Source organism: Lissotriton helveticus, chromosome 3_2, assembly GCF_964261635.1.
Source record: "Lissotriton helveticus chromosome 3_2, aLisHel1.1, whole genome shotgun sequence".
NCBI lineage: Eukaryota > Metazoa > Chordata > Amphibia > Caudata > Salamandridae > Lissotriton > Lissotriton helveticus.
This window is the reverse complement of record NC_136062.1, coordinates 138,106,558-138,130,237: the sequence shown is the minus strand read 5'-3', so window position 1 is coordinate 138,130,237 and position 23,680 is coordinate 138,106,558. Positions and strand designations below refer to the sequence as shown.

Sequence of the window (23,680 nt, the reverse complement as noted above, 5' to 3'; positions counted from 1 at the left end):
CCATTCGGCTCCATATCTCTTAGTTTCGTCCCCGGACTCCTCCTCCCTGCCAATATGGGTTTCAATTCAATCCTTCTTCTTCCAGCCTTTTTCATTTAAGGAATTTGTCACCTTGTCACGCATTCCCACTAAGATGTCTCTCCCTATTCTTAACAATGCTAGAAGGCTTTTCCATCCACTTTTCTTTAATGGTCTTGATGACCGAGAAAAATTCTTACAATCTCCCATTTGGTATAATCCCTCTGTTAAAATTAAGAACAGAACTCTTTTCTGGAAGGATTGGTATTCTCATGGTCTTGTTTGGGTTTCTCAATTCTTCCAGGGTGATCTTTTCCTTTCCTTCCCGACCCTCCAATCTTTGTTCTCTCTTCCTCATTCCTTCCTTACTAAATATAATCTTCTCCGGGATGCTATCCTTACCGCTTCTGCTTCTTTGTCTGTTCCTTCTTCTCCATCTGTGGCTTCTCCTCTCTCTCTTCCTTTTCTCTTGTCCTCACCTTCGGCTTCGCACATTTATAAAAAATTACAAGTGGTACCTTTACTTAGAGATAAATCCAAGATAGAACTGGATTGGGAATCAGATTTGGAGGATACTTTCTCAATCAAATTATGGCAAGATATATGGAATAAAATACGGAGATCCTCTAGAGCAGCCAACACCACTCAAACTCTTTTCTTCATTTATAACAGACTCCTGATTACTCCTAACAAGCTTCATGCTATTGACTCCTCTATACCTTCTACTTGCTGGTCTTGTTCTCATTCTCCTGCAGACCTCAAACATATGCTTTTTACCTGTCCCTTAACTCACATATTTTGGTCTAAAGTTTGGTGTCAAATTAATTCTATTTTTTCCACTCATTTTCCTTTTTCCCTCACACACATTTTTCTGGGTAGCTTATCTGACATATGGTCTTCCCTGAATACCAATGTATCCATTATTGATCTCCTCTTAGCAGTGGCTTTCCAACAGATCACTAAATCGTGGAAGTCTGCATCTACTATCTCTTTTCAGGCTTGGTGGTATGGGGTTTGTTACAACCACAGGCTCGATAGAGCGTATGTCTCTCCTGTTACTTTGGCTATTAAATGTGATATTTTGTGGTTACCAATTACTAATTTTCTGGATGCATCCACTCAGTCTCGTCCTTTGCATGCCCCCTCCATTGAAGAAGTTCCCAAACCTCCATGAGACTTTCAATTACATAGTTTCTATATTTGTATTTCATAATTGTTATTTCCTCCTTTTTGATGCTTGATATCTTTTATACGAGCAGTATAGGTTTTTTACGGGTTGCATATGATATATAAAAGATGACTATTGTTTTTTCCCTTCTTCAGTACCCCCCCTTTTTTTCTTTCTTTATCTCTCCCTTCCTTTTTTCTCTCTTTTCCTTCCTCCCCTCCCCCCTTCTTGGTATTACATATATATTATTGTTATATTTGATTGCTTTTTTCTTTATGTATTACACTCATGTTGTATAAAGTTTTCTTGCAATCTTCTTCTTTTAATAAAGTCCTTTTAAAACTTAAAAAGAAAGTTAAATCTTTAGGAAATTTTGCAAGATCAAGATCTGCCCCTCTAAGGCCAGATTATTACCGTATGTTTGGCATGCATCCATTTTTTAAAACTCTTGGGGAAAATTCTTCTATGCATCACACCAAAGTGTATGCATTTCCTTAAGAAAGGATCTAAAAGATTCAGATCAGTAGTGGACTGAGGAATCAGCACAGTGGGAGTCTGATTGCTTAGGAGGAAGAGCCCTCACACACCCAAAAGGGTGTCATGATTGATGATAGGGCATGCTCATTGGGCCATCGCTGAAATGCCCGACAGCCCCTCACAAGGGAGCTCTTTGCCGGAGATCTTTTGTCCTTCCCGTATGTGAAGTATGGGTGTAAAAGAGTGGCTCTAAGTGTAGATCGTTGTGTGAGAAGGTACAAGTTAAAATCAGCTAAGAGGTACCCTACCAATTTTAATAGGTGGGCCCGCTTGTCTGGTTAAAAGGGGTGGTGGTTGTCACAAGAGGTAATGATCTATGTAAGCTCTATGTTTAGTGTAAAGGTGGGTCAACATGTTTCTTGCTGTTGTTAGTCCTAAACGGTTTTGTGCCAATTCAACAGGACCAAGCTTCCTACTCTACAGAGTGGTTGGGATCTCATCTCATTGTATTTGTAAAAGATTGGCAATCACTAACTCTTACTTATTTTTTATTTTTTTTATTTTACAGAGTTTTATACAGCGCGGACTTGACCTGAATCGGGTATTAAGGCGCTTTACATAGCACCAGTTGCATTAAGAGTGAAAACATGGGTATAAATATATCTACATGTATTAGTTAAACAAGCATTTGCAATGCAATAGGTCTCGCATTTACGCAGGTTTAAGCTATTGGCATAGTAAATGACAATGCCTTTTATTTATGTTTTAAAAACGAAAACAAAAAGAAAAGACATTGGGCCAGATGTAGGTCGCCCAATACCGGTCGGTAACGGCCGATTTCGGAAGTTACCGACCGGTATTTGGCTTTTGACATGTAGGTGGCTCGGAATTTACAGAATCGGTATATTTACCGATTCGGTATTTTTCCGAATCAGTAAATATACCGATTCTATAAATCCATATGTAGGTGGCACATTTTGCAGTGCCACAGGCCCTTAGGAATTCTTAATTTACCACCCAATCCTATTGGGTGGTAAAATACCGAATTCCAGTGTACATGCACATTTGTGCATGTACACCTATGCCATGTGAAACACAGACATGCCCTTAGGGCATGTATGTGTGCCATATGGCACACAAGCCTGCAATTGGGGTGCTACAGGGTGTCAAAGTGACACCCTGTTCCCCCTGCCACGATTCGGTAAATACCGATTCGGTATTTCCCATTGATTCCTATGAGCTTCAAGGCCCATAGGAATCAATGGGAAATACCAATTCGGTATTTACCGAATCGGTAAATACCGAATCTTACAGAATCGGTAATTGTAAAATAAAAATTACCTACATCTGCCTACTTCCAATTTACCTACTCTTAAATACCGAATCGGTATGATTCGGTATTTAAGAGTAGGTAAATCGGAATTACCTACATCTGGCCCATTGTCATTTACAATGTCAAAAACTAAAACAAAAATAAAAGGCATTGTCATTTACAATATCAATAGCTCAAACTCGCATAAATGCGAAACCTATTGCATTGCAAATGCTTGTTATGAATGTTAATACCATAGATTGCGGATTGGCACAGTTGAGTCCAAACTCAACAGCGGTAGCGGGGAACTTTGGTCTCCATTTGTCATGATGGAAATTTCCAGCACGTGGATCAAGGAGTCAGACGCACTCATTACGGGTGGCACCTGAATACAGCTTTGGCAGGAAACAGGATGTAGGCATCACAAGGCCCAGGTCATACCACTGGCGGCTCCATGTTAAACATTCAAGAATCTGCCCTGCAAAAATGTCCAGAACTACATGTGGAAATCGCTGTGGTACCTCCAGTTGTTGCAAGTTTTTTTCTTCAAATTATGCCACAATCCATAGGGCTCTATATGGAGTAACTTGAAATACCCCCTTAAAACTGCAGTTACCGCAGCACTTCCAATGGATGCCTTGATGGTTTACTTCCAACAGCACCAGGACAGTGAGCACCTGTGGGGACCAGTGGATGATATTCGCCTTTTTAGTGATGAGAACAGCAAAGCCACAAACCAGCAGCTCTCCTGCCCTGTACCACAGTGGCATTCCACGGGGACCAAAGCGATCCAGCGTGCATGGCAAATCTATCACACCAATGACAAGCTGGGCGAAGTGCAGTAATTTGACTAATTATACCGCATCAGCCCATATTAATGCATGCTGTTTTCTGCAGAGTCAATGACCTGCTGACTGGGATCTGACCGCTAGGTCTGGAGACAGCAAGAAACCAGAGCTGTTCATCACCCCTGAGCTGAATGCCCCCCGCTGCCATACCACACTCCCAGGTGCCTCCTGTTTGCCGGCTTGTAGTAGTGCTGCCCCTCCATGAAGTACAGCCCAGCAGAAGCCCAGGACAGGAGGCAGGCGAGAGCAGCAGCTCGGGTCGGGTCATGGTCAGTCAGTGAGTGTGACTCATGTGATTTCTCACTCCGAGCCCGAGCAGACAGTCCCTTCCAGGTCCACCCCAAGAGTGAGTAACTGTGTCTGGGACCGCCCTTTAAAGAGGCCGTTGGAAATATACAGAGCCTCAAAGGAGCTTAGCCGTAAATCCTCTGGTCTATGTTAAAAAAAAGAAAAGAAAGAGCGCAGTGTCCCAGAAGCGGGCGTCGCGCTCTGTATTACATAAAAAAAGAAAACACAAAAAAAACAGACAGCAGAGTCCCTGAAGCGGTCACTGCACTCGGTATTACATTTAAAACAAGCAACTCTTTAGAATCTGATCCCAATAAGATTTGCATCACGCTTTCACTTTAAAGGCAAATGGAAAAAAATAGTGCTACCGACTTATAATAGAGAAAGTGTAACACTGCAAGTAAAAGATCCAGTACAAAATGGGGGGGTCGCAAAAGGAGACAAGGCAGTAACAAGGAGGGACTAAGAAGTCTCATTATCAATTGGAAGCCAGCATTTACCATGAAGGATTACGCCAGTCAATGAAAAATATGGGCGGGGCTTCCACACCACTTCTATTAACACCCTATTACAGCATGCCTCGCAAAGGGAGCAGAGCATGCGCTGCAACGCTAGGCGAGACCTAAAAATGACCTAATTTGGGTAGATGGTAAGTCCCCCTCCGGTTTGAGCAAGAGAGTGCTAATTAGCAACGCTTGACCTTTGAGGAGCATGTATTGTGTGCCCTTATGCACCCCTTGTCCCCCTATTGTAGAGAGAAAATTATTCTATACCTACCACATCATTTCCAGGCTCAGGAAGTATCCGAATATTTCTTTGGCAACTGAGCCTCCATGAATTCTACTTTGCCAAGCGTGAAAGGATACAGTATCTTACAGTAGGGAAAGTACGCAAGTTGTGTACATTACACTACATTACCCAGCCAGTCAAACTCTACTCGCTCCATAGTAACCAGAGGTTTGTTTAAAAGTCACACTGTTGTATGCACATTATTTTCTATAGAGTTGAGAATTCTCTTCTCACAAGATTCTGCTATACCCATGTGAAAATCCAACCAGCAGCTCTTATGTTCATTTCACCATTTCAAATGTTCTAAGACAGGTGGCTGTTCCTGCTGGTTGCTTGGTCCTTAAGTCTGGAATAATATCCCTATATAACATCAAGAACTTTAATTCAATGCATTCAAAAAAACTTTAAAAACTCCTCTTCTGCCTTCATTTTAGTCTCTCACACATTTAATCCAATATGCTGAATAAGTGCTTAATAAACTTAATTGAGAAAATCAAAAGAAGAAACACAAAGGGTGCTCCAAATATAATCTATGACACTACAGTGCGCAAGCGTATTAGCATGTGATATGAACCAAAGTGATTACAACAATGGTACAAAATGGTGTTAAAATATGGTTTGGCAGCAAATAATTTTGTTATTGAAGCAAGTAACTAGTAAATTAGTGCATTCATGGCCTAACGTAGTCATAGAGTTCAGTCCAAACCCTACATTAGTACACATGTCAACCTCTTCATGCAGCAATCACAAGGGACTTCAGCTTGACAGAAAAACATGTCAAAAATTAAGCAAGTATCCATGCTAATGACGATTGTGTGAAAATGGGCTTCATTATGCACTAGGCAAAACCCTTACCTTCTTAAAAACCTGGAAATGTTTCCTGCCAGGGGTGATAAGGAGCAGAGACTAGGGGTGGGAGTCGGAACATGAAGAAATAAGTATCTATCTTGTGAACTGCACCACATCCCATCACGGCACAATATTTTACTGACTGTTAAGAGTTTCATAATGTAAATTAAAAAGATGAAATGAACATAAAAATAATTAGTACCAATCTGGCCCTGGAGGCATTAAAATCTTATAGGGTAACAAAATAAAAATCAGGGCCCGATTTAGACTTTGTCAGACAGTGAACCCCATTGGGAATGCAATGAAGTACCATGTCCGCTAAACCCTTAACCCCTTCGGTGCATGAGTCACGGTGGGTGTGTGCTGATGACGGCCGGGAGCCGTCATGACTACGCCCGCGATCGGAATGTCCAGCACCGGCGCGGAATTCCAGCCGCGGTCAAGGTGTTAATATGCCAAACACCTTTTGGTCAAACCTTAAGAATTCCGTTGCGGGAGCCCCCGTTGGGTCTGTTGATAGAGTGCTTCCTCCTACAGCCCTATGGAGTAAGGGCCGTAGGAGGACGAACGTTACACTGCCCTCCATATTAATGGTCGACGCTCTTTTTTCTCCTCTCCACCACCTTCAGGAAAAAAACTGAAGTGCGGGAGAGGAAAAAACAAAAAGTTAACCCACACTTTGGGGGAATGCAGTCATCCACCAAACCTTTAGTACTCTGAAACAAAACACCATGATAGCACTTGCTTTTAACCCCTTAGCAGCTGGGTGCCCGTACTAGCATATGATTTAGAGAGTATTTTTCATAATGTCTTCTTTCTTACACAATGGTTTACATCTGAAAAGCACAGATGCAGCGAAATCCAATTGGTAATAACAAATATCCTACTAGTATATGTTCCCACATGTCTTCTGATAAAAATGGTACCTCAATTGTGCAGGTAGGACTAGAGCCTGTGACCGGAAACGCCCAAAACACAACATGAATACATCACATTTTTCCACTCAAACCTGACCCATTTTTGGGGAAAGTCAATAGCTGTGGATTTTGGCCCTAGCTCAGCTGGCACCTAACAAACCTGCACATTTTTAGAACCAGACACCTAAGGTAATTCAGGATGGGGTGGGTTGAGTTGCTTTCACCAGGTTGTTTTACCCAGAATCCACTGCAAACTTCAAACTTTGACTAAAAAAACACATATTCCTCAAATTTCTGTGATAGAAAGTTCTTGAATCTCGGGGAGCCACAAACTTCCTTCCATCCAGCACCCCCCAATGTAGGAAGCTGGCTCTGTATATACTATATCAAATTAAGGTATCCCGTGGATCCCCAGAGGTATAGCAGAGGCTAAATTAGATAATCACTAACAGCTCTATTTGTGGTAGTGTGGTTGAGCAGTCAGGCTTATCAGAGGGTGTAGTAAGCATTTATTGTATTCACTCAGGCATGAAATGATGGCACTCAGAAACAGAATCCAGACCAATTAGGTCAGTATAAAAAACGTATACTTATGTTGTATTTCTAGAACCAAGCAGGACTTGGCATAGGTAGGTAAAATATACTTTTAAATGCAAGGCTTTAAACAGAAATGCAATTGTGGATGACATTGGTATTGTTAATGGTTTGTATTTGCTTTTAAAACAGCTCAGAAAACTTTGAAAATACTTTGGTTACTTTTGAGTTACTATTTAGAAACATTTAGTACTCGGGATGGTATGCCTAATTTTTCATACTGTGGGTCTTACAATACAGAGGTAAGTAAGGCTTTTTTTTTTCAAAGCACAGTTACTTTTTTTTCATACAGAAAACAGGTAGGCATGTGGAGTATTTCAGTGGAAAAACCACAACATGGGTACCTATGGAGAAAAAGAGTGTTATCGGTTTGCAGGCAAGTAAACAACTTAAAATGCTGGGTTTCTGGGGTTAGAACCAAGGTTCCCCAAGGATCAAGGAGGCACTCGAGTTGCACCACCAGCGACACTATGGTGGCCAGATGCAGAGTGCTGAGGCCCAATGTTAGCCAATGGGGCTGGGGGCCCAATCTTAGCCAATGGGGCTAGCGGGCCTTCGGTTAGGGGCTGTTCAGGAGCAGGCCACTCGGTTGAGGGAGTAAAGCTCCTGGGTGTAAGATCAGCACTGGAAGGGCCAACAATCAGCACAAGAGTTGCACCACCAGTGTAACTGGGCCACCGGATGCAGAGTGCCAAGGAGAAGTCTGGAGACCTGTTGATTCCAATGGAGATCTCCGGTTCAGAAGAAAGTGCAGGTTCGTACAAGAAAGATTCTGAGGGCCACCACCAGCAGAAGAGGTAAGTTGGGTTGATGGAGATGCCTGGACACAGTCGGTTAGGCCACCCAAGGCCGTGGGGCGTTGGATGCAGAGGTGTCATTAGGCATCGGGTTTTCTCACCAGCTCCGGCTTGATCCGGGGGACCCCTCAAGTTGAGGCTGCAGGCATCGGGTAGAAGATCGAAGCAGGTCGGGGATCACCAGGTCAGGGTCACTGCGGAGACCTCCTTGTGGTGTTGAGCCACTCAAACTCCAGCCATGGGCGTTGGGTACAGAACCGCAAATCCGGCTGGCTCCAGGGTCTGTGTTAAAGTCTTTGGTTGAGCAAATCCGGTGCCCACAGGAGACAGAGTCTTTTTGGTGAAGGCAGGCCAGGTTCTCCAGATTCTGGATGGCTGCTGGCTGCTAGATAAGCCAGGGTTTTGATGGCTGCAGGTCGAAGTCGGGTCAGGCCAGTACGGCTGGGGCCAAAGCAGTTGGTGTCCTTTTCTTCCTAGTTCAGCATGTCTCTTCTTTCTTGCTCTCGAATCTGAGAAGGGAGGTACACCCCCTCTCCCGTCCAAAGTGGGGGTCAGAACCGGTGGGAGCCCGTTGCTGGGGACAGCAAAAGGCAGGGTCAGCTAACAAAGGCGGCAGGCCTTTAAAGCTTCTCCTTCATGGACCCTGCCCATCCTGGAGGAGGAGGCATGACACCTTTTCCCAAGGATGGGCTGTGTTTCTGGTCCCAGAGAGCGGAGGCCCTCAACCCAGGGGTCCAAAAACCTGTCTGTGGTGGCAAAGGGCGGGTAGCCATTCAGGAACCACACCAGGGATGGTCATTCTTCAGGGGGCATCTCTAAGATGCCTTCTGAGTGCATTTTACATTAAAACCCCCACTGGCATCAGGGTGGGTTTAATGTTCTGAGAAGTGTGCTATAAAAGTTCCCAGGTTTCAGTAAAGCCATTATGGAGCTGTGCAGTTAGTAATTGCCAACTGCACTATACGTAAGAATGGACTTGTACATTGTAGGGGTACAGTACTCCTTTAACTGTACCCTCACCTGGGGTCTAGTGCACCCTGCTAGAGGTGTAATTTACCTTGACCACCGGCAGTGGGTTGCAGGCACGGCAAACAGGGATGTGTGCCATGTCAACGCTTCACTCTTCTCTGCCCCAAAACAAGCAGTCTACGATTGCAGTGTGTGGGTGTTAAGGTACAGGACCACTAAGAGTAGCACAATAGGTGCTGCAGACCTTAGAGCCTTCCCTGGTCACAGTGCCCTTGGGACACATGGTACGTTTTACAAGGGGCTAAATTGTGGCCAGAGTTTTGTCAATTGAGGATACAAATGCAGTTTTGGGAAAGAACACAGGCCATGGGAACCTTATTGGCAGGGACCCTGGGCACATCAAGTCAAAGTGAATCACGTGTGAGGCAAAAAGGGGGGTAATCATGCAAAAAGGGTCTCTTTCCTACACCCAAGTATTCTGATCAAAATGGTACCTCACGTGCGTGGGTAGGCCTAGTGCTTGATACAGGAAACGGCCCAAAACACAACATGGATACATCACATTTTTCCACTCAAAACAGACCCGTTCTTTGCAAAGTGGGTAGCTGTGGATTATAGGCCCTAACTGAGGAGGAACCTAGGGAAACCTAGCGAACCTGCAAAATGTTTAAACCTACACAACTAGGGGAGTCCAGTGTGGTGTGCCTTGTGTGGATTCCATAAGGTGTTTGTACGCATAATTCCATGCAAACCTCAAACTTTGACTGAAATCATGTTTTTTCCTTACATTTCCGTGAAGGAAACTTCTGGAATCCGTAAGACTACACAAAATTCCTTTCACCCAGCAGTACCCCACTTATGCCGATAAAATTGCTGCCCCACTTGTGTGACTGGACCTAGTGCTCATGACAGGAACGGACCAAACCAAGGTCAATGGGAGCACTAGCATGTGGACTCTTATTGACCTGGGTTTGGTTCTTTCCTGTCTTGGGCACTAGGTAATTACCTGAATCTGTTTCCACATTTTGCTGGGGTGGGGGTATACCCCTATATTTTCTTTTGTTATTTCCCTGGCATCCAGGGGGCTTTAGGCCCAATCTGGCACCCCCCCACTCACCCCTCCTCCCGGGTAGAGAAAGTTTGTTTCTCCGTTTACGTCCATCTTATTGCACTCTCAACAATATGATGGCCTGCTCACTTTTTACAGCAAAAAAAACACTCATCACTTGTAATATAGACTATCCAACAGCATACACAGGGTGAAGGAGGAATTTATCACCTTGCAGATTGTCCAATGTTGTTGAGGGTCATACATTTCCTCCTGGGAATTTATTCAAACCAATAGCTGCATTAAGGATTATGTTTATACATCTGATGTAAGCTTATTTAAGAGAATGTCTTGAAACGTCTATTGTTGGGCCAGGCCCTATCTGCAGGGTCACCCCCAAACTTTTTGCCTTCACCACTCCTGTTTCTGAATTCATATTTTTTGGCATTAGGATTCTGTGCACTTTATCAATGCTAATTACTGCATAAGTGCTTGTGCTCACCCACTAAAATTGGCTACACCTGATTGGCACACTTAATTTACTTATATGTCCATAATATGTGGAAATAGATATCCCCAAAGCCTGTCAATTAAATGCTACTAGTTCTTTTTACTAGTGAGCCTGCAGAACTCATTGTGCCACCCACTAAAGTGGCACTTTAAAACAAGCAGCATGCCTGCCATTGAAGACTGTATTGTAGTTTTAGACTGTCATTTAGACCTGGCAGAATATACCTTTTGCCAGGCCTAACTCTACGTTGGGTGTGCCCTAAAGACCCATAGGCCAGGGTGCACTGTAGGACATGTGGGGTTATGTTTTAAAAGTCTTAGTATTGAAAAACTACCAAATGTGTTTTTCACTACTGTAAAGTCTACCTCACCCATAAGCTTAAATTGGGTTACTTTATTATATATAATACGTGCTATTGTTTGATCTGAAGCAGGTAGAAATATCATATTTAGACTCAAACAAATTGTAATTTGAAATCCTCTTTAATGAATGAATGAATGAATATATACGACTTTTAAAGCGCAACTTTAGCCCATGGGCATCAAGGCGCTAATTACAGAACAATATGCAGACGGACAAAATAGCACTCACACCAGCATATCGGGGAACAGCCAGGTCTTTAAAGTCTTTCGTAAAGAGTGTGTGTGATTGTTGCCCCGAAATTTCGTCAGGAAGAGAAATCCATAGGTTTGCAGCAGCAGTTGGAAAAGCTCTCCCGCCCCATCTCATCCTTTTAAAACTGGGGACAATGAGGAGATTTTTTCTTGCTGACCTGAGATTTCTCTTGGGAGCATAATGTTGAAATAAGACCTTAATGCCCACCGGGCCCAGGCCATAGTAGGCGTTGTGAGTGAGGCAGAGGGTTTTAAACATAATTCTGCGATCCATGATAAGCCAGTGCAGCAAGAGAAGGGAAGCAGAGACTGAGTGACGTTTATGCCTGTCCATCAACAGCCTTGCAGCGGCGTTCTGCACCAGCTGAAGGCGACGCAGCTGTCCTTTGTTAATGCCCAGATAAAGGGCATTATAACAGTCCAATCTGGACAGTATTAATGCAACAACAACTTTCCTTCGTGCAGCAAATGAGAGGAACTGTGAAATTTTCCTTATGAGCCTAATTAGCCCAAAGCAGGTAGCCACTGTCATGGAAACCTGCAGATTCAAAGAAAGGGAGTTGTCAACCACAACTCCCAGGTTTTTGCCATGGGAGACGGGAATTGGGCAAGTACCCAGGGAGTCGGGCCACCACTCCCCTGACCAGGTATCAAGCATGTCCCCAAAAATCAGAACCTCCATCTTCTCGCCATTCAATTTTAGATAGTTTTGTACCATCCATGATGAGACTGCCGGCATGCAGTTTGTAAAGTTTAGAGCGGAGTCACTGACATTATGAGAGATGGAAACCATTATTTGAGTGTCGTCCGCATACGACAACACATCCAGCCCAAACGATTTCAGCACCCTTGCAAGCGGGGCCGCATAGATATTAAACAACGTAGGGCTTAGGGAAGAGCCCTGAGGCACTCTGAAGACAAGGGAGGCAGGGTCCAAGTAGAAACTTCCCAATTTTACAGTTTGAGACCGCTCCCTAAGAAAGGAGGCGAGAAGATCCAAGGCCGAGCCCCCAACACCTATCTCCCTGAGACGCTTCACAAGTCTCAGGGGAGATAGAGTATCAAACGTTGCGGTAAGGTCAAGTAAAATTAGTACGGTGGTATGCCCTGCATCCACCTGTGTCCGAATATTGTCAAATACCGCAGTGAGGGCAGTTTCCATGCTGTGACAGCTTCTGAACCCATGTTGAGAGCCATCAGTATTTGGTGGTCCCTCATATAGGCACTTAAGTGAGAGTTCAGGTGAGATTCTAAGATCTTCGCTGGGACCGGCAGGAGGAAATAGGACGGAAAAAAAATTCCATTGGGTCCAATGATGGCTTTTTTAGAAGTGGCCTAACCACTGCCGCCTTCCAAGCCAAGGGATATTGTGCCTCCGAAATAGCTAGATTTAGGACCGTGGTGAGGAGAGGAATAATCGCGGCTTTAGCGCTTTTAAGAACCTTCAAGAGACAGGGATATATAGGCGATCCCGACTTAACTCCTTCCAATAGATGCTCTATAGTCTCTGGTGATAAATTTGGTAAGGCAAGTAAGCTGGGGACGCCATCTTACTGAAGCTGTCCATTAGATGAGTTTCAGGCATGTCTTTTTCAGATTGAATGCTTCCAACTGGACATAAATGTCAGAATTCTTAGTACAAAAGAAAGTAGAGAGTCTATCGCAGAGCTCCTGTGACGGCTCCACCGGGTCAATGGCCGTGGGCGCGACAAGAGAATTAACAATGTTAAAAAGCTCCTTGGAAGTTAAGAGCGACTCTGAGATTTTTAAATAGTACCTTCCTTTTTCCTCCATAATAGCTGTTTTATATGCTTTCAAAAATTGTTTATGCAATTCTCTGCCCGGGGGTGCGAGATCCCTGCGCAAAAGTCTCTCCTTCCTTCTACACTCCTGTCTCAACGTACGGAGTCTGTCAGAGAACCAAGTGCAGAAGGCCTTTTTCTTACCGAATAGTGACTTTTTTTGGAGCTAGAGTGTCCATGACTGCTAATAACTTTTTAGAAATCTTATCTGCGGCTGAATTAGCGCTTAGATGTTCTGGAAGCTGGTAATCTATAAGAAGATTGGCAACGGCCTCATTGCCAATTAGATTAAGATTTAGTTTATCAGCCACTTTCATATTTTCATGTTTAGTATTCCCAGATGCTGATACCCTTAATTTAAAGGGAATAGCGCAGTGGTCTGACCAGGCTAACGGGAGAGGCTCTCCCATCCTAATCCGATGATCATTGGAAAAGATCCCCTCTAGGGTGTGGCCTGCTATATGAGAGGGAGATTTGACCAGTTGTGAGAAGCCACTGCCGTTCATAGCCGTTCATACATTCCAAAAGGGTTTGTGTGTCATGACTTGCGTTATTCTCTAAGTGAAAGTTAAAATCCTCAAGAAGTGTAAAATTAGTTCTTTCTAGATAGGGCTCCAACTAAATGCACAATTTGTGACTAAAGGATGCCCTAGGGCCCTGTTGTCTATAACAAAGAATACCAGAAAAGCTTTCTGTAGGGGTCTGTAACTGGGGGAGACTGCCTCCCCAACAAACCAGTGACTCCGTACCCCCTTCTGGGGATTCATGCCATGAACCCCCCCCCCCCTCTTGTCTTCACAGCATGACAGCTGGATGTACTCCGAGGGACAGCGGTATCAACAAGACGAGGAAGAAGACGACGGTGGTCCCTTTAACTGGCAGGCTCTAGGAGAATGGGCGTAGCCTAGACCGTCCTCAAGAACCGCCGGAGAAGGCGAACAGGTGTGCTTGTTCACCGGAGGCTTGGGAGGAGAGAGCGGAGCGGAGTCGAGTGAGGAGTTGGCGGAGGAAGCAGAGGACGGAGTGGCAGAAGAGCGTGGAAGACCCGGAACACCATCTACGGAGGAGAAAAGGACGAGGGAAGACCCGTTGGCAGCGCGGGAGCCAGGAGGCCATCGGCAACACGAGCCGCCCAGCCGCACGCCAGGAGGTGTGTGGCTCACCGAGGTACGGAGCCGTATTGCGGGATGGGTTGGGAGAAAGGGTGGGTCCGTGACGTGACCTCATACCATTGTTTTTCCCCGGTACTCCCCGTTACCCGCACACAAACCCCCCTCACACGCCGTGACTGCCTGTGCCCGAGTGGAATTCCCTCACTCCTTTCCCTTGCACGCTTGTATATGGGAAACAACCTTTACAACGCAACTTTTACAACGCACTACCATTACAACGAAACTTTTACAACGCAACATCCATTACAACGCATGTTTTTACAACGCAGTCATTACAACGCATGACACTACAACGCACACCATTACAACGCATAACTTACCATCCAACACTTACCCTACTGTTGCACCCCCTGGAGTTAGAATAGTAATTTTTACCCCTACACTATCCAACACTTACCCTACTGTTGCACCCCCTGGAGTTAGAATAGTAATTTTTACCCCTACACTATCCAACACTTACCTTACATGCAATGTAATGTAATGCGTTGTAATGGTATGCGTTGTAAATGTAGTATGCGTTGTAGTGGAATGCGTTGTAAAGGTAGTTTCAAAGAATTCTTTGTAATGGTATGCGTTGTAATGGTGTGCGTTGTAATGGATGTTGCGGTGTAAAAAATGCGTTGTAAAGGTAGGCGTTGTAAAAGTATGCGTTGTAACGTCATACATCCTTGTATATACTTGACGCCAGGACTGATACATATCGTCTCTTGCCTTTCTCCTATACGGCTCGAGGCTACCAGACAGCACCACGGAACCGGACGAGACTAACCCCCGGAGAAGTCCTGGACGTATCCAGAGAGAGGAAGAAAGCGCCAGGAGGAGAAGACGAAGAGAACGGAGTTGGTCACCCCGAAGGGCCCCCTTTCGAAAGACCTGTACTGACTTCCTGTATTCAAAAATAAACCCAGTAATCACAAAAACTCGTATCCTGCCCTTTTCTACTCAAGCCGCTACTGGGTCGTGTTTATGGAGAAATATAATGCCTGCTATTGGTCTGGCGGTGAGGTGAGTGGTTCAGAGCGACAAGTGAAAGTATCCCTGAATAGAATGCCTAAACCCCTCCCCTCGTCGTCCCACCCTGTCCAGTCTGGTGAGCTCTTCACCCCTCCCCCTATGATTCCAAAATTGCACAACATACCTTCTAAAGAGGGTTTCAGGATTTAAAATAAATTTGCAAGACGACTTAGCCATACACAGTTCCAAGATTTCCTCCTTTGAATACCTTATCCCAGACTTGGAACCTTGCAGAGAAGTAGCAGCATCCCTGGCACCTGACACGGACTTGGCGCAGACGGGCTTGCCTTTGGCGCGCCTTCGGCACGCTGGCAGCGCGCCCGCTGCGCACCGGGCAGCACATGCTGTTTAAATAGGTTTGGCTCACTAGAGCGCTAACCCACCTGTCTCCGCCCAACGTCAGCCGGCAGAGGAGCAATAGAGCCGCCTACACCCTCCACACAAACGGTAAAGACCGCGGTGGACCGGGGTGCGCGGCGGGGACAGGAGCTACTCGCAAATAGAGGTAAAAATAAAACAGAGCTCGTAATGTGCAAAGAAGCAATGTGATTTTGTTAAAACACAAACAATTTCAGAGTTAAAAACCAGAATGCCCCGCACAAAGCTTTTTCAGCATGGACAAGGGACCTGCACACGTCCGCTTTAATGGTAAAGTCTGACTTTAAGTCACAATTCTGTTATGTTATGTTATGTTATGTTACAACCGCACTTTTTGAGCGCACGGCTACCCCAAAAGGGTATCCCGGCGCTTTAGCAAAAGAGGCCTGAACAGAACCCAGAAAACCCAAAAGCGGATACACTAGACGCACTGGTTATACAGAAAAGAGGACGGTCTTCAACTCCTTCCTAAAGGCCAGAAGGTTATTAGCCTTACGTAGAGAAAGAGGGAGCTCATTCCAGAATCGGGCTGCCATAAACTGAAAAGACCGACCTCCCATCCGCACTCGTTTGATCACTGGCACCTCCACTTTAGCCAAATCAGCAGATCTCAATTTCCTCCGTGGAACATAGAAAGCAATACGCTTCTTGAGGTAATCGGGGCCAGTTGAGTGGAGGGCTTTAAACGCCAGCGTAAGAATTTTGAACCTGATTCTGCTAAGCATTGGAAGCCAATGCAACCTGACCCGCAACAAGGAGGCGCTGACCCTCCTCGGTAGGCCAAAAATTGCTCTGGCTGCTGAATTTTGGACAATTTGCAGTCTGGACACCAGATGTTTAGGCAGTCCTGCAAAAAGTGCGTTAGCATAATCCAAACGCGATCCCACAAGCGCTTGAACAATGTTCTTACGGTATTGTAGGGAGAGCAGTGGGAGAAATTTCCTCAGCATCTTGAGGATGCCGAAGCATTTCCCCGCTAGTCCCGTAATGTGTGGACGAAAGGAAAGATCGTCGTCAAACACAACTCCCAGATTTTTTACTTGGGAGGAAGGTTTCTCAGGTGGAAACATGTCCGGGGGCCACCACGACATCCAACCAGGGTCAGGGGCACAGCCAAAAAAGAGCAGCTCGGACTTGTCCGAGTTGCATTTCAGGCTCTGGTGCTGAAACCACGAAAAGACTGCACTCAGACAGTCTTTAATTCTACCGCCGTCAAAAACCTCTCCCTTCCTGCACGTGAACAGGAGCTGGGTGTCGTCAGCGTATGAAATGACCCGGGCTCCAAATGCCTCCGCAACCTTCGCCAAAGGGGCCATATAGATATTAAAAATGGTGGGGCTCAGGATAGACCCTTGAGGCACCCCCACCTCAAGCGAAGGCATTTCCGCGGAGAACGGTGGAGCCCAGATCACCTGTCGACGGTCGGCTAAGAAGGATTGAAACCAGTCCAACACCGTCCCCCGCAGTCCTATCTCCCTGAGTCTTAAAAGGAGACCTGCGTGAGGGACGGTGTCGAAAGCCGCCGACAGGTCCAGCAGGACCAACATAGCCTTTCCCCCATGATCAAGCGTCTCCCTGATGGCGTCGGTCACCTCCACAAGAGCTGTCTCCGTGCTATAATTAGCACGGAAACCAGATTGGGAGTCATGCAGCACTTCGTTGTTCTCGATAAAGGTGGTAAGAGTGTGCTGAACATGCTTCTCCGCCACCTTCGCCAGAGCAGGGAGGAGAGAGATTGGTCTATAGTTGGCCAGCTGCAGGGGGTCAAGCAAAGGTTTTTTGATCAGCGGGAGAATAAGAGCATGCTTCCACTCTCTAGGAACCACCCCGGAGCTCAGAGACATATTAAGCAGGGGGTTCAGCAGGCTGTTTACAGCTGAAGCCACATTGCCCAGGCATTTAGCCGGGCAAGCATCCAAAGGGGATCCTGATTTCAGCCGGGAAAGCAGCTCAAGTGAGGTTTCACAAGACAGCAGGGGAAAAGCCGATAGAGTGGGCCCGGACTCTGCTTCTACAGATGGCACGAACTTCTGATCGCTCCCCAAGGCCGCAACATCCTTCAGAGGCCCCACCCCGGGAAATGAATCCTGAATCTTTAAGATCTTAGCAACAAAGAAGTCAGCAAGCTGCCTGATCCACTCCTCCGTATGGGAGTGTACACGGGCGCCAGCAGCAGGATCCACGAATTCCTTCACAATTCTGAATAATTCCCGGCTCGTATTGTCAGCTTGATCTATTCTGTGCTCAAAGTGGGTCTTTTTAGCTTCAGCAATCTGTTTATGGTATAGTTTTATAGCATCCCTGTACTTGATTTTCTCCTCAGGATCGTACTTGCGCCGCCAGAGTCTTTCCGCCTTTTTGCAGTCTTGGCGCATTTTCCGTAAAGTGGAGGTAAACCAGGGAGCAGAGTCCTGGCAGGGAGCTATCCTTGCTGGCTTCCGAGGGGCAAGCTCCTCAAATCTTGCCTGAAGCCAGTCTTGAACTAACGACAGGTCAGCTTCCAGGTTCCCTGTCATAGTACAAGGATGTTGACAGAGTGCGTCAGCGAGCATATCAGCTGTCACTAGGTGAAAGGCTCTTGATTGACGAGACCCATCCTTGTGAGTTCTATGGCTAGTCTGGCACTCGGATAATAGAGCAAAATTTATTAAAAAATGATCAGTCCATAGGACCGGGAGAGGGAGAGACACCTTAATCGGAACCGTGGAAAAAATTAGGTCAAGCGTATGACCTTTAACATGGGTGGGACTATCAATAAAAGGGACAAGCCCTAACATCTCGGTAATATCCCGTAATTTAGATGCTTCAGCGTCGGTTGTTGAGTCCATATGCAAATTTAAATCGCCCAGCAGCACACAGTGCGCCGAGCGCATGCAGTGTACTGACAGCGCTGACTGCAGATCCTCAAAAAACGAGCCAATAGGCCCTGGTGGTCTGTAGACAAGAATCCCTGTGCAGGTCTGTGAGGCTGACAAATGGAGAATAAAACCAAGGGCTTCACATCCAGCGATGTTATCCACAGGGAAAGAGGAACATCCCAAGGACTTGTCGACAATCAGGGCCACTCCACCGCCTCGACCTCCCATTCTGTCCTTCCTTAAAATAGTGTAGTTGGGGGGAAGGGCACTAGCAATGTCAGGTTCTGAACCCGCCCCCAACCAAGTCTCTGTCAGAAAAAGACAGGAGATTTTAGAAAGTACAAGGAGGTCCCATATCTCCTGTGGAAAAGTAAATTTTGCCATGTTCTGTGTCCCTACGAGTCCTCCATCTTATGTTATGTGTGCATGATTAAATATGCATATGTATCCCCATGTTTGATTAAAGACGCAATTACAGTTGTGTCCATCACTAGTATGCCAGTTTCCAGTTCTCGTGAAAGCTACGAGTATCAGGCCTATGTAAAGTTACGTTGCCACGTTTCTCAGTGTGCACGTTATTTCATTGTAAAGTCCCCGTTTCTAGGCCTCAAAAGGGCCCGGACACCAGATTCAGCTCCTGTCTTCTGAGTCCTCGCTGAGGAGCGATACAGCCCCCACCTGTATCCTCGACCCTTCACTTACTTCCTGCCTCACAGTGCCCGGCTCAGCCTGGCTCTGCCTACGAGTCTGCCAAGAGTATGTTATGATTCTGTTATGATTCTAGTTATCAGTCCAGCCCTCCTTCTCTGCATTCCTAAGCTACTGAATCGCATCAATAGTTTCCGTCATTGTCTAGCCTTTACGTCTCCATGTAAGAGAAATACTGCATTTAATGGTCATTTAATATTCTTCATCACGCACTACATGTAGAATAATGCATGCACCACTCTTAGAGTCTGTTAGCCTTTACCCCGATAACTTTTGGATTCTATCAACATGTTCTCTAAACATCAGATACTAGATACTGTTTAAGTACATGTCACCCTGACTCTCCAGACTTCAGTCTCTGCTCCTAGCACAGAGTTCATAGCCCCCAGCTTCTCCTAGTAACACGTCATTGTCAGTTTGCGCGCACCATTAGGTTAGAGGTCCCGGCTCCTTAGGTAGCCCCCTCCATGTTTCCGCCCCATTTATGACATATTCTGTTACGTTTACATCACATGTCTATGTATACGCCCCTGTTACACCCATTTTCACCCTTATCTTTCGCGACTGCTATTGACCACACCCACTGCCCGCCTACTGTAATTCATTGTAATGTAACTGTTTTAGTATATATATTGGTGCACTGTTATTAAATGTTACCCATTCCCTTGCGCCGATTCTGATCCTGCCCCCGGCAGCGCTGCCATCCTGTTCCCATGCAGGTTGTCCTGTTCCTGTCCTTATGCTGTATTAAACCTGCAAACTCCTACTACCTCGAATCTTGACTCTTATTTATTGAGCTATCTGTTATTGCTATGTCCAGACAAACCTAGATCCGGTATTATTTATTTATATACCACATAATGGCGCCCGAACAGGGACTTGCCCTTTCCCCACGCGCCGGTGAAGCCACGCCGGCCCCCTGACCCTCTGCAGCCGTGACGGAACCATACCGTGCACGTGCAGATATTTCTGCTTCAAGTATCCCTCAGGCCCACGGAGGAGACGGAGGTGGCGGTCCAGCATCCAGACGAGGCGGTGGAGGAACGCGGCGAGTCCCGACCAGAGCCCAAGCCGAGAGTCCAAGGTCCGAGGTATCCGGAGGCCCACCCGTAACAGAAGTCCGAAGTTCGTCCGTCCGGCGTTGAAGCAGTCCAGTCCAGTCCGAGGCCTTCCGTTCTTGCTGCCCGGTGAGTACCATTGCTGGGGTAGTATCTAGACAGGGTCAATTTAATTGACTCTGGTCCGTGGGTTGGTGGTACACAGACCCAAAACGAAGTGTCCACTTCGGTGGATGCGGGTCCTGACGTGTCTCTTTATGAGACCGGTAAGTTTCGTACTGTTTCAGCAGTGCATCTAGTTTCTGTTCTAGTCAGTTCTGTTCTCGAGAAATTCATGTATTCTGTTTTCAGTATTCCAGGTAGTATTCTGTTCGAACTGTTATTTTAAATATTCTTCATGTATTTTAATGTCGTGGTATGAATGTGAAGTAATTATCGTGTTCATTGTGTAATGTATTGTGTCTAGATTACAGTCCAGTCATGCCGTGGTTTTCCAGACTACGTCAGTTAAGAACTAGAAAAGGTCTGTTAGAAGAAGCAGTTCCTGTCCCGCCTAGGGACAGTCCAGGTCATTTTATGTATCAGAAGCATGGCATAAGTGCCATATTATATCTAGATTTATGGGTAGAGTATACCAAACAGTTAGAGGAAAAGTATAGATGGCCTGTATCTGGCACATGGGATGCCGAGTGCATCATGCGAGTAGAAGAAGCATTATGGAAAAAGAAAGCCAGACAGTCACAGAAAGATGCCATCGAGTTATGGCGCAAAGAATCTCATAAAAGAACCGAAAAAGAAATCAGAAAGTCAGAATTAAGTAGAGAATCCTTAGAACGAGCACAAGAAAGGGAACTAATCGAGATAGGTGAACGAGTTAAAACAGAACAGTCAGACAGACAGAGGAATGCCCTTATTAAGGGTATGTATCCTCTTCTTGCCGAGGGCTTGCCAAAAGCGACCCCGGAGGCATCCAGTAATTTTCCGCCACCATTAGTTCCGACTAAGCTACGTCACAAACCGACCGCAGCTGATATTTTCATCTCGTCCTATTTGGACGACACAGTCCCAGAATATGCAAATCCTGTTCCGCCAGCTCCTGTAAATAATGTAAATCCTGCTCCTCCAGTCACCGGAGTACCCGCTACGGTACCCCCGGTCCAGCCTACATTACAATTTCCCACTCTGCCAGCACGAAGAGTATCAGTCGACGATTCCAGTTTAGGGGCCGCAGGAGGAGGTCCTCCTGGTACCCCGCCGCCACACCAACGTAGAACGTTGGCCGAGTTACATGAATGTGCATTACAGCGTACGCCCAAATTTAAGTCCGTTGCAGAAATCCGACGAGCTCCCACTGAATGCCGCTATGATCCAGTTGCAGGTGATGATAGTACAGTAATATATTCCATCCGTGTGAGACGGGTGACCGGGTATTTAGACACCCTACCAGATATGAAAGGAGATCTAGACAGAATATATCGTTTCATCCGTACAGGGGATGATCCAGAAAGTATTGGCGAAGCCATGTCTCAAAGGAAAGCTGAGATCCAGCTCATGTTATTAAAGTTCCTGATTAATTGTCTAATAAGAGAACAAGATTCCCCGACTAAAGATCAGGCCGAAATGAAAATCCTGACAAGGTGGAGTGATAATATAGCCGAGGGTAAACACAAGACTATCAGTAGTATAGAGAGTATGTACAAGAAAATCCGTAAAGAAATAATAAAGTTACACGAACAACGTAAAGCAGCACAAGTAAGCGAGAAAGAAAATGACTCTTCTACAGAAGAGGTAGAGGACGAGAATCCCGCCAGAATAGCGTATGTAGGAAAATCTAGATTTCCAGACCGACATTCACGTCTAGACTACAAGAAAACTGTTCCTCATCCAGCACCAGAACAAGGTTCTCTAGAACAAGTATTTCAAGCTACCGATCACATTCTGAAATCACGAATCGGTTACAGTGAATTAAGTACTATGCATGAACAAGAACTAGCCCGATCAGCAGTCCGATGGATTACTGATTCTACCACTTTTCCAGACGAAATAGTGGCACAAATGTTCCTGAAATTGCCCCCAGCCGAGCAGCGACTGGTGGGTATGTATATGATCCAGCACCTCATTACTCTGTATGAGGGTCAACATTCTGATCCAGGTCCGTTACATGATGTCCTGAACGAGTTACTCCAATATAGATGGAAAGGTTTAGGTACCGATTTAATTAGTGTCATTCTAGAACAGCGCCACAAATATAGTATGTTTTTGAACCCGCATTTTGTTCATGTCTCACCTCCAGAAAGTAAACCGTTTTACATAGACAGACAGAATCCGTTACGAGAAGTACACCCAGTTAGGACAACAGATGGTGAAATGCAACGAGTGTTTGTTTACACTCCGATTACAAAGATGGAACTCTTAGAGATGAAAAAGTTAATTCCCTGTCATGATAAAGATCCAGCAGGGTTCCACCGAGAATTAAAAGACATGCTCCGTATGGGAGAATACACGTATCCAGATATAATTAAAATGTTAAAAGTCCTGTTGCCCGCAGGGGTATATGAAAAACTCAAGGAAAAAGAATGGGAGGTGGGAGAGAAAAAGATCGATTGGGCAGTTCTAGAAGCTGAAGATAAGATACGAGTACCAGGTACCGGTCTTGGAGAAAAATGTAAAGAATTACCAGAGCTGTTAATTCAAGTTTTGCCAAGATTATTAGCCACTAAAAAGGAAGACTGGGATGCAATCTCAGCCTGTAAACAGAAACAAGATGAAGACACTAGTGATTTTTATTCTAGATTTGAAAAATGTTTTATCATAAACAGTGGCCTCAAGACAAGTAGCGAGTCATACCCTCATCTTTTTGTTACTAAATTAGTCGAGAATTCAAGTCCACAAGTTAAGAATCGAGTTTTGAAAGTCGAAAGTACCTGGCAAGCTAATACCCCGTCCCAGATGTTACAGATGCTTCAATACCACCAGAATAGAATCAGAGAAGAACAAGATCATGAAAGGAAACGTATGAAAGACACGAAAATGAAAGTACTGGTTGCACAATCTATTCCACAAGACAGTCAGAAGAGGGGTACGAATCAAGTCAGTCATCCTGCAGTTCCCATTAAAGGGACCTGCAATTATTGTAAACAGCCAGGTCATTTTATAAACGAGTGTGCAGTTCTGAAACATAATATAGCTACTGGTAAAACTAAAGAAAGACCACGTCCGCCTAGACAAGAACAAGTTTCACAGACTTCTCAGCCACAGAATGCACAACAGACAGTTCCAGTACCGCAGCCTATTGCTGCAACACAGCATGTTACACAGCAGATGTACCAGTATGCGCAGTCTGAGTATCCAGAGTATCAGCCATATTCATGAAACAGCCTAGAGAGGGAGGTAGGCTTGCCTCTCATCGAGATACCTGTAGATCAAGAGGGTCCCTATGTTCATAGTCAAGTACTAGGGAAAGACAGAAAGTTTTTGATTGATACAGGGGC

At 45.5% G+C, this 23,680-nt stretch overlaps 1 protein-coding gene across 3 annotated transcripts in view; it reads right to left on the bottom strand.

Moving 5' to 3' along the window:
• Positions 1-23,680, bottom strand: part of LRRC49 (leucine rich repeat containing 49) — a 1,030,711-nt gene that overhangs the window by 498,324 nt on the left and 508,707 nt on the right. The gene's annotated exons all lie outside the window — the stretch shown is intronic.